This window comes from Centroberyx gerrardi, chromosome 3 (assembly GCF_048128805.1).
Source record: "Centroberyx gerrardi isolate f3 chromosome 3, fCenGer3.hap1.cur.20231027, whole genome shotgun sequence".
NCBI lineage: Eukaryota > Metazoa > Chordata > Actinopteri > Beryciformes > Berycidae > Centroberyx > Centroberyx gerrardi.
Window position 1 is genome coordinate 12023690 of NC_135999.1, and position 11919 is coordinate 12035608.

Sequence of the window (11919 nt, forward strand, 5' to 3'; positions counted from 1 at the left end):
ATGGTCTTGATGTGTTCCTAATGGGCAACCGTAATTCATTAGCAGTCATTATTTATGGGTGTGACATGGCGAGTTTCAGCCTGGCTCTGGTTCCCAGGCTTAGTCATTACTACAGTCACAGGAGTAGACAAGCCTCTAACCCAGCTTGCATAATGAGGAAATTGACAGTCAGTCAATAATAGATTAGAGACGCTGGTATCAGTGTGTGTGCTACAGTGCTGTAAAATAAGAGTTACATTTGGAAAAGTGGGCAGCTGAAACCTTTACGTCAAGCGGAAAATATTTTCTGACAGTGATGAGAAATTTGTGTTGCCTCTGCCATAGCTTCTCTATCCAATAACAGATCCTTAATTGCTTCAAAGTGTTAGGTTAACTAGTTTCAAATTCAAATTCATTCAAATTACCACATTGGGGGGGCTCTCTCCGTTACAAGCAAAACGACGACGTGACCTACTGTCCCGGACCTTCTCGGCAATGTGAAGAAATCAAGCTAAATACTTAACTCAATTTGAAGGAGAAAATTCCCTTTCGCGCCATGCGGCCACACTCATAATTATCCGATTGCTGCCGACCATTAGGAATTTGATTTATTGTTCTGTGGCAGTCGCGATGGAGGTTTTTCACCCCCCGCCTTGGACGTGTGTGAAATGCACAAGTCTGGAGGGCTGGGGAGAATATGGGGAAGCTAGAGCCATATGTCTGCGCTGTCAGAGAGCCACTTGTTAGAGGAAGTTTAGCCTCCCTGTGCCTCCAGCCACAGCCTTAATTATTAACAACATGTCTCCCCTCTGAAGAGCTGTGCGAGGACGGCTCTCTGAAAAAGGTTCTTTGGAGTGTGGGAGCTGGTGGCCGGCTGTCCTCCGGATACTGGGATTCACAGTTAAGGGAGAGAAGGGGTTAGGGAACGTCGTTTGGTGTGTAGATACTCCCCCCCCCCCCCCCCCCCCCCCCCCCATCACCCCCACCCCTCCCCTCCCCTCCCCTCTCTCATGCGCTTGTTAGACTTGGTAGACTGGGTAATTGGAGCTCGCTTGTAAACACACAAGCAAAAACCAGAGTGACTCAGTTTGTCTTATAATCAAGCCCTGGTAATTATCATCAAGTCAGCGGGTGCCGTTGTAAGATTTGATCTTTTTTTTTTTTTTTTTTTTTTTTTTTTAAGGAAAAATACCACTTCTAGGAATTTGCATCCATGTTTGCTGCTTCATGTAGAGACTGGAGCTGTCCCCGTCCGCAGAGGAGCATTGATTGGCTGTTGCTCCAGGAGAGAGACAGGAAGTGCTGATTTACTGGGGGACACGAAGAAGCTGTTCACAGGTGTCTGTCCCCTCAACACTGCACTGCATGCAAATGTTACATAAATAATTTAACTGACATTTTGGTGAATTATTATGGTTAACTAAGACAAAAACAATCCAAGAGAAAAAAGAGTAAATCTGAGACCCTCATCTACACTGTAAAAAAAATGAGGATTTTTCGAGGAACCCCATCAGCTAACATGTGCTAGCTTGATTTGCAAATATACATTTTTAAACTGGATGATCATTTATTATGACTATTATATTTAGTTAGTTGGTTAGTGTTAGGCTGAACATTGTGGGACCATTTCCATGAATGTATTTGACCATCTGATACTGTCAAATAAACTTGTGCAGAGGGTTTGTAACTGAGCTGCAATGTTCTGTAGTAAATAAATCTCTGATTGCTTAATTATATTGCAATAAATAAATACAATAAATGTAACAATGGGCTGTGAGGGGTTGAACTGTACTTGTAATATCAATTACATACAGTTGTAATGGAAAGTTGTTCAAATTATGTTATTGTTATTGTTATTGTTATTTTCCAGAAAATAACTTGTAATAAAAAATATCTTGTAATAATCTTATATTATAGACGTGAAAACAATTTTTACACAGAACCATAGATTCAAAAATAAAATTAACTTTGGTTGGTACGGCATCATGAGAGTGAATGGGCTCTAAACAGCGTTTAGCATCTAATCAATAAATGTCTGTTTTCATTTCAGTTGCATTGTAATTATCCAACAATCAGTCAGCTGTAATTATCAATTACAAGATTGAGTTGGCTTGATAATTAGCCAATCGGATCAGGTTTACTCTAGGCATTAAAACCAGAATCAGGTCAAGATTTGTTAGGTTCTTGACACCGGTAATGACAAGAAGCGCAGGAATCATTATGCTTCAGATCACCGAATGGGCAACGTGCAGGTTTTAAATTATAGAATATAATCAGTGGTAGGAGAATAATGTTGTAATCCAAACCGGTCAGAGCAGAATTCCAAGTAGCACTCGCTTCCTTATTTCCATCAAGGAGAGTAAGTGTTGATGTACCTTTCCATGAGGAACATGTGTTTGTGCTTGTTCCTTGTTCCATATGTAAACAGTTATTGTTATTCTCTATATCTTTTCCTTTCTATGCTTTCTCTGGTTTTGTGTATATGTGGAGATGGTGATGTATCAGAGAAAACAACATATATATTTATTTGAAAGGTAAATACTCAATTACAAGACAACAAAAAAGGTTCAACAATGACTATTGTGATTTAACCATTGAAATATAAACATTGCAGCCGGATCTATCTAAAACAGATTCCCTTCTTATTTCCTCCTCTGTCCTCCGACAGACAACGCCAGTCAATTGCACATTAAGACAATGTGGCTCCTTGACCTTTTCATATCTCCCTCGTCTCCTGTCTTTGTGCCCAAAACTGCCCGAGGGATCTCATGGTTCAAAAAACGCAAAGCATCCTTCTTGTCTGGATCAGCACTCACCATCCCCCATACATGGATCAGGCATTACAGAGCTACAGACACACACATGCTGGATGCAAACACATACACACATATATCCTCAAATCATATATAAATTCCACCTGAACAAATTTCCCCTTAAATTTCCCTTTTAGTTTCAAAAGTAAGAAAAAAAAAACTTTATTTGCATGTCTAGATTGACACAATTTCCCTATCCACTGATTTAAAGCTTGAGTGATATATACCAGAAACATTATATTGTTGCACCATTGCCACAACATTAACATTAAATATTTGGATCTTAAGCCCATATTATCCAGATTTCACTAGTAAATAGTATGGCATATGTTATATCACAGTCTGAAATTGGGAACTGTAGATAGGAGCTATGCTTTGCTACGCCAATCATGTTATAACACTTTTACCCTTATAAACCAGTACAGGTATAGGCAGAGTTTGAAGGCTGTATGGGACTTGGGGTGAGACAATGTCACCATTCCCTGCAATCTACTCTGCCCACTAAATCCGTCCCCCAGCCGCCTGCGAAGCCGGTGCCTCTGCGTCCTTGTCGAGGGCGCACACTCGACAAGCGGCTGCTCCCGCACCAAGTCACAGGCTCAAATCTGTTTCCCCTTCTGTCTCCCTGCAACTAAACCCAGATAACAATAAACCAATGGATCTTCCACATTATAAAGAACAATAACTCTCAAACAAACTCTCACCAAGTCACTCTCCTGTTGCTTCCTGGTCGCGCCAAACAGATGGTGTGATATGGGATGCACTGGGGGGCGGTGCCAGCGAGCTCAGCCCCAATTAGTAAAAACCAAGTTAAAACCGTCAAAAAACCTTGTTAAAGAGGAACAAGAGACGCTTTCACAGAATCTAATCGCTATTGTTAAAATTCATAAATATGTTAAATGCATAAATAACTGATGTAATGTTTAAAACTGTGCTTTAAAATGCCTAATTAATCCTCTTCCCCTTATTTATTGGAATTGGACGATGCCAAGTGGATAAAATGGGTGAGGGTCTTTCAGTCTTGCGGTTACTGAGGTGCTGCCTGAGGTCAACCTTGAGAGAATGTGTTGAATTGTTTGGCCAAATCTATTTTTGTCACTTTTTCCTGTTTTGTGTGAGCAAACTCCTTTGCTGCTTCCTGTGTGCTGCAGCATCCTTTCCCACTGTGTTTACTTACAGTGTTCGTATTGGACAACAACCGTCTCCGGGTCTTTGAGGTCGTAGGTGTGACAAGGGAGAAGGACCATGTGACAATGTGCCCATCTTTCTCTTTCCTCTCACACACAATCACACCCCGACACACATATAAACAGATGCACACACACACACGCACACACACGCATGCCTGCAGGCACGTACGCAAACACACACACACACGCATACTGAGCCCAATGCTGTGGAACAGCCATCAGTCAAAGTGTGTTGGCGCTGCGGGTCCGGGGGCATTTACATAGATAGATGATGGAGAGATTATGGGGCACAGGGGTTATTAATCACGCTGGTGAGAAGGAGAAGAGGGACTCCGCGGTGTCACTCTTCTCTCCAGGGACGGCTCTTTACCCTGGATATGTCTTTTGTGCTGTTTTTGCTGTCCTATGTGCCGCCTAGCTAAACCACAGTATTATGAGTGCCTTGGCATTGCTGCAGGGTAAGTGTGGTGTATCTAAATCTACCTCCAGTCACTAGCTGGAGGGCTAAAGTGCAGCATCTCTGTGCTGAAATGCAGAAGGAACTGTCATTTTTGCATTGCCTATTGGGCTATTTGCTTAAGTTTAAATTAAATGTAATATGTGATATTCACGCAACGTAAACAACTATGCATCCGGCACTCCAAATTGCTTTTGACCGCCGACTTGAATCTATTCTGGATCCAAATCACTAAAATATATTTTTGGCACCCCCAAACACTTTTTTTTTTCACTGGCTATACATGTATTTCATTTTATTTACTTCATATTGAAACCCTTATGAACCTGAAGATTCCTGTTACAGTTCAATACTGAATTTATATAGTCTGCATAGCATCATAGTAATATTGAATATCCCATTGAGGAATATGTTAATGTAGCTTTGCACATCATGTTGACATACCAAACTGCTTTGTAACTACTTTCATTGTCCCAAAGTACCAAAAAGTTTTAACGGTTTCACACACAATGACCCAGCAGTACAGTCAGCTCCTATCGGCAAGTAACTCAACGCCTCCTTGAAAATTTGAAATCTACTGCAGTTTAACATTTCATAGGCCGCACCATTCTGCTTGTTCTATGAATTTTGAATTGTGAGTGGTTGGAGCGGGACTCTGTGAGACTGCTGGATGTGATAATGGTGTAATCCACAGCGACAGGTGAAGTACTCTGCTCCTCCAGGCTGTTTGCTTTGGTAAATGTAGCCGCCATCAAATGACCCCAATGGGACGTGACACCTCGACCCTCCTCGTCCCGTCTCCTCGCTCCTCCATCTCCTCTCCCAACATCCAGCCCAGGCACCAACATGCTCAGGGTGTTACCACACTTCCATGCTGTACTGTCTGACTCTTTGGTCAATGATAGCTGCAAAGCCAAGTGGTGCTTTTTGTTAACAGGGAGTAATGGGTCCACTGGATCTACTGAGCAGGTTTGGTGGGCGGATATATGGGTGGGTTGGTGAATGAATGGAGAGATGGATGGATGGACAGATGATGAATAATGGGGTCGATGCATGGATGAAAGGGTAGGTGGATAAATTGAAGGATGAGTGATACCTTGACAGATAAGTGAATGAAAACCCCATGAGAGATACGAATGGAATTTGCTTTTAATCTAGATGGCAAGCTTATTCGTTTCTATAACCTCTTCTATAGCATCCCACATACAACACAGCTCTACTGCAACAGTCTGTGTATTTTAAAATGCAAATATAGAGCGATGATATATTTCTATATTCTTTAACAGTTGGCAATGCAAGTCTACCTAACAACTAGCAGCAATGTTTTTAAGAGATTGCTGTGAATCATTTATAGGTCATGCACCATTTTTGATATTTGATTAATGTAAATATGGCAGATTGTCACACTGCCAATCTCTCCATTAAATGGGAACTGCAACTTTGGCTTGTTGAATCCTATCCTCTGTATTGGCTGCAAGAAAATCTGATTAACCTAGAGTGCTTTAAAGATTGGCAGCAACCAGCCATGGATTATTTTTATGTTGTTTCAATATGTGGATCAGTAAACCCATGAGTAACGCCCCACACTCACATCCAGAGTACAGGAGCAAAAACACTCACTTGTCCTAAGGAAGCGATGAATACCACAAACGATGTGCTTTAGGTGAACGAGAATCGGACGTGAAGGGATATCAGATGAGTACATATTATTGAACTGCTGCATTGCATATGTTGGATTATACAAAGGCATTCTTCCATTACTTTAATACTATATGGACGATGGCATGGGTGCCACCCTGAAATCCATCCCTGCTGACTTTGATTACCTAATTCCTCAGTGATCGCTCTTAGAGCCCTGCCGCCAGGGGCTTTGACATGATGTGGAGAAATGTCACTAGCCGTCATGAAACTTACCGCCCCAATCAATCAATCAGCAGGCTTGCACCTCTGTGTGTGTGTGTGTGTGTGTGTGTGTGTGTGTGTGTGCATGTGTGGTGGAGGGGGGGGGTTCGCCCATTTACGCTCTGGGGTTGGGGTTGGGGAGAGAGAGGCGGGGAGACCCTAAATGCACAGTCTTCCACATTCATCAATTACTGTACCCGGGAAGCTGGTGCCTGTCAGGATGAGCAGATGGTGTCTGTGTGTGTTCATGTGTGTGTGTGCATGTGTGTGTGAGAAAGAAGGAGAGAGAGAGAGAGAGAGAGAGAGAGAGAGAGAGAGAGAGAGAGAGAGAAAGAGAGAGAGAAAGAGAGATGGTGACATAGAGAAAGAGATGGAAATATATGTGATAGAGATACACAGATGTGTGAGAGAGATATATATATATACAGGTGTGTTACATGGAGAGGAGCGGGGGGAAAGGCGATGCCAGCGCTCTGCCTTCTCACTCCACTCAGCATTGGCTCCAGGATCACTAATCAATCCACCTGCCTCAAAGAGCTGGAGAGGAACAATCAGGCACGATTAGCAGAGAAAGATCATGTCAGCCAAGTGCCTTGCTGGCCATTCTGCAGACACAGCTAGTGAATCTTCTATCCAAATTGGACATACCCATTGACTCATGGTTATGCATGAACAAATTTTAATTCATTTAATTGAAATTCTTCAGAAAAAGGAACTGAATGTTGGTTGATAGTTGATTTTTTTTTCTTCCAGCCTATGGAGAATGCTCAGAATATCTACATCTCAAACATCTGGACGTTGGTTGTGATTGCAGAAACTAGCAGACAAAATCCATCTTCCAGGTTACTTAAACTCTCCTCACTTTATTTATGCAGATCCGTACAACAAAAGAAGCAAATTGGAAGTGTGGAAATGAAATGCTTACACTACTAACCCTGCTCTAAACAAATGGACATCTAACGTAGCTTATGGTGTGACCTTATTGCGATAGATTTTAAAAAGTACACAATTTTACACCGGGGAGATAATTTCGGAGATGAGCTCAGACAAAACAATCCGGGAATATGATTTTCTTCCACCAAACTTTTAGAACTTCGTAAATCTACTTTCCACCCAAACGTCGCTTGTGCAAATCTTGCCGCCTCCTTCAGTAGGGAGATGTGTTTTTTTTCTCCCCCTTCCTCTCCTGCTCTTAACTGTGTACCAGCGGTTCTAGGGGCTGTCATATTGCATCAGCGCTCTGCTGATTACTTCCACCTTGTCTCCCTCGTCAGGAAATGATTCTGACACGCACTCACACCCTGCTTTCTCCGCATCAATATGCGTGCGATGGAAAAACTGCAGACAGTAAATAAATAATGAAAGACAAGGTAGGGAGGGAGGCTCTACGTGTCGTTCTCTCTCGTCCTCCCTCTCTCTCTCTGTCTCATTCCCTATCCTCTGTGTGTGCGAGTGACTCAATGTGGCAAAGTGTTATGTGCATTGTGTAAGGGTATGTAACTGTGTACCATGAGCATCTGCAAGTATACAGTTTCCTCACAGTTGCAGATGGATATGAGGATTTTGGATTTATTGCACAAAAATTCAAACTTATTTATGGAGTTGCTAAAGCAGCATAAAACTGTTTTACAACAAGGCATCCACCTTGAAATGCTTAACTAGTATATCATGCTGTCATTTTGGCTTAATTAAAAGTGTCAGGTCAAGGTGGAGGAGTGTGTGCAGAAAATATTCTTGCTGCCATTCAATTCCAACTCAACATTCTTTCGCATTTCTTCAGTTTTCCCATCATTTCTCAATCGTACGGATCCATTCTTAGCACTCCCTCGCAGGAAGGTGTGTGGATTTTTCCTCTGCTGCATCTGAGTGCCAAGAAGTATGCCAGTGGAGTGAGGGAGTATTCTCATTCAAAGTCCCTAAAGGGATTATCACAGGAACTCTGCATTTCTGTGGAGGACACAGAGAGGGTAAGCACCACCTGATTGCCCCAGTAACCCTGGCATCCAGTGGTACGACTGGCATCGCAGTGACCTGGTACCATCAGTTTGGGTGACAAATGTGATGAGAATAAACAGGAGGCTGATTTCCCAATAGTGTCAGTTTTGAAGACAGTTTCTTCTGAGGGTTATTATGAAGTTTTAAGGACGGTAGAGAACTGTGTGTACTGCTATACTCTAGAAACCATCCAGCACAACATTTCATAAGAGAATATCCCACCTCTTCATTGAGTAAATAGGACAAGTACAGATTCTGTATAGTCCTATGGTGGCAATGGCATATAGACCTAATTAATGATCAGTTTATTTGAATGTGATTTCTCTGGCTCTCTAGTTGATCAACTGACTTTATCTTTTCTATGGAGAATACAGTAATGCTAGGCTACTTGGCTTTCTAGTTAATGTTAGCAACTGAACCATTAGCAAACATATCTTATAGCATATTTATATATACACAAAAGCACTACTTATAAAACAATGTGCTTTATGACAAAATGCTGGAGTATGTGTTACTAAACATCTAGCTATATATAGTATACATCACTCTATCGCAGCAGTCCATGTAATAGACGAAGAACCCAGAAGATAGTAGCCTATAAATGTAATTTACACAATAATACAACTTTTACTTTTTTATATTAATTATATACTGCTCAGTGAGTTGATTTGTACAAAATGACTTTTACCACACCATGATGTGAGACCGTGAGGTGTCTCACTGCTGGCTGCCCTGGTGAATCTGGCTTAAACATGGAAGAGGATTAGGGCCACATGTGAAAAATGTATTTGAGATCTGACATTAATTCTGAGATTACACTCTTTAACCTCAGAATTCTGACTTTAATCTCAGAATTCTGACTTTAATCTCAGAATTCTGACTGTATTCTTAGAATCTCAGAATTCTGACTTAATTCTCGGAATCTCAGAATACTGACTGTATTCTCAGAATCTCAAAATTCTGACTTTATTCTCAGAATATAAAAATTCTGACTTTAATCAGAATTCTGACTTTAGTCTCAGAATTCTGACTTAATTGTCATAATCGCAGAATTCTGACTTTATTCTCAGAATCTCAGAATTCTGACAGAATGTTTCTCAGAATTTTGACTGTATTCTCAGAATTCTGACTTTAATCTCAGAATTTTTACTGTATTCTCAGAATTCTGACTTAAATCTTAGAATCTTTTTTTTTCACTTGGCCCTGATCCTCTGACGTATTTAAAGACCATGGCACTGTTTTTTAATTCATTAACCAACTGATGTTTTTTTTATTCATCAAACAATCAAGACTTTCATTACTAATATTCAAAACCTCTGTAAAACTTCTAATACCTCTTTAAAAAAAAATGATGCATTAGCCTCATAGCCCCTGAAATACGTCCTTCACAACTGATTGCGTGGTCCTCCTATACGTGATATGAAGTGTAAAGGGTCCTGAAAATACCCTACAGTTTGAACATTTGGTCTGCGAATTTCCTAGAGATTGCATTAAGATCAGAAATTATATTTGGTTCGGTCGAGAAGGAAAGGCAAGGAAATGGGGAAAGGGTCACCTCCGAGCGCCTACAGTGTCCTCTGTGTTCATCCAATTGATGCAAGCGGGCTCAAATGAAAGAGAAGACGTTTATCTTTTAAAATGGTACCAATGATATGAGAATATTGCTCACAGGGTCTGAAAAGTCAGTTTGGGTGACAGTGATTGTTCCAAACATTTTGGAGCCTGCGGACCTTTGAGGACAGAGGATTGATCATACCTTGCTTACTTGCTCTTGCTACTGTACCTCTTCAGTTTCTCCCCCTCTCTCTCCCTCTCTCTCTCTCTCTCTCTCTCTCTCTCTCTCTCTCTCTCTCTCTCTCTCTCCCCCCCGTCTGAAGGAGGAAACAGAACATTACCACTGGGGCCTGAGGACTTTAAATCCCAGTTCCAGTGCGCGGAGTGGGAGGTGGGGGGAAGGATTAGAGAGAGCCGTCTCTGATGTTATTTAATCTCGCCGGCCAGTGAGTGAGCCCGCGCGCCCCTGATGCACGTTATCACCTTCTGATCACCAGCGAGGGGGGATTTGGCACGCGGACGCCACGTTGCCGCCACCGCCTCGGCTCTGCAGAACACTTCCAATCGTCTTGCCGGCTGCTCCTAGCCAGTCGGCAGCTCAAATTGGGTGATGGCAAGCGTGCTCAGCCAGGGGAGAAGTCGGTCCCGGATGATTTCCTCCTCCTCTGCTCCTTCTCCTCGGCGTTGACGACCCCCCCCCACACCCCACCCCCACCCCCCGTTCTCTCCTCCTCCTCCTCCTCCTCCTCCTCACACCCCCACCCACACACACACACACACACACACACACACATACCCAAACATGCCTCCGTCCTCCCCTTCCTTCCGACTGTCCCCGCACTCTTACCTTCTCTGCCCCCCACATAACTGCCCCCCCACCCCCACCCCCACCCCCACCCCCGAAACCCAAAGACCCGGAAATCGCTCAATTGCACAAGCCATCTCGGGAGCCTGTCTCGCTTCACCCCCCGCCATTCTCCCTTCTCTTGCTTCCCCTCATCCCTCCCCCCGCTACGCCCCCCCAAGTGCATTCCAGCATGACAAACCACATGGGATTTCACTAGTCCTTTAAAGTCTGCTGCCTCTGGGAACCACTCTTCTCCATGCAACATTTTAGTATTCTAGGGAATACGTGACTGGGGAGGCAACCAATGCTGTTATATTTCTCGCCGTCTCCTCCTGGTTGTTATTTCTGTTGATGCTTTGCGGTGGGAAAGAGAAATAGGAAAATAATAGTCATCAGGTGATCAGAATTGATCACTGATTTTCTTTTCTTTTTTTTTCTTTTTTTTTTACATTGGTTGATATATTTTACATGTGGGGGTAAATAGTCTTTGGTTATTCTTCCACATCAAACATTTCTGTCCGATTTCTTTTTCTGAAGTCCTTTTTTTATTTTAACACATAAAAGCATCACAACAACAATATACAAATTCTTAGTAATCTTTAAAACCAAAACACATTTACACATGCAACAATAGGGTTTAAGACAATGAGTAACTTATTGAATAATTTTGTTTTTGGAATGTGTAACATTACTTTGCAGGAGAAAAGGACTGTTGTTTATTCTGCAGGGGAAAAGTCCAGACTATCCCTTAGATCCAGAACAACATCTGATATGTCAAATATGTATACTGTACTGTAATTAATTCTAAATTTGAATGTTTTCAACATAACCTACAATTCCTTTACTGGCATTACTCCCTACCTTTTAGACAGTTACAACCTTTAGTGTTCCAAACCAAAACAAAAAAAGATGGTTTGATGGCCTACAGTATGTAGATTCATTAAAAGCTTGTATTACATCATCTTTGAAAACATCACCTCCAGACAGGAGCCTGGCTTGCAACCATCTGGTGCTGTTACAATGAAATGACGCCCCTGTTGACTTCATAGAAGTGCAACTCACCACACAAGACAATGTGCCCTGTTCTGCAGTGAGTCCACTCAAATGAGAAAACCCCCCAATAAACCCATCACATAAGCAATGCTGCCATCCGTTTACACTGTCTCTGTCAAGACACATCAC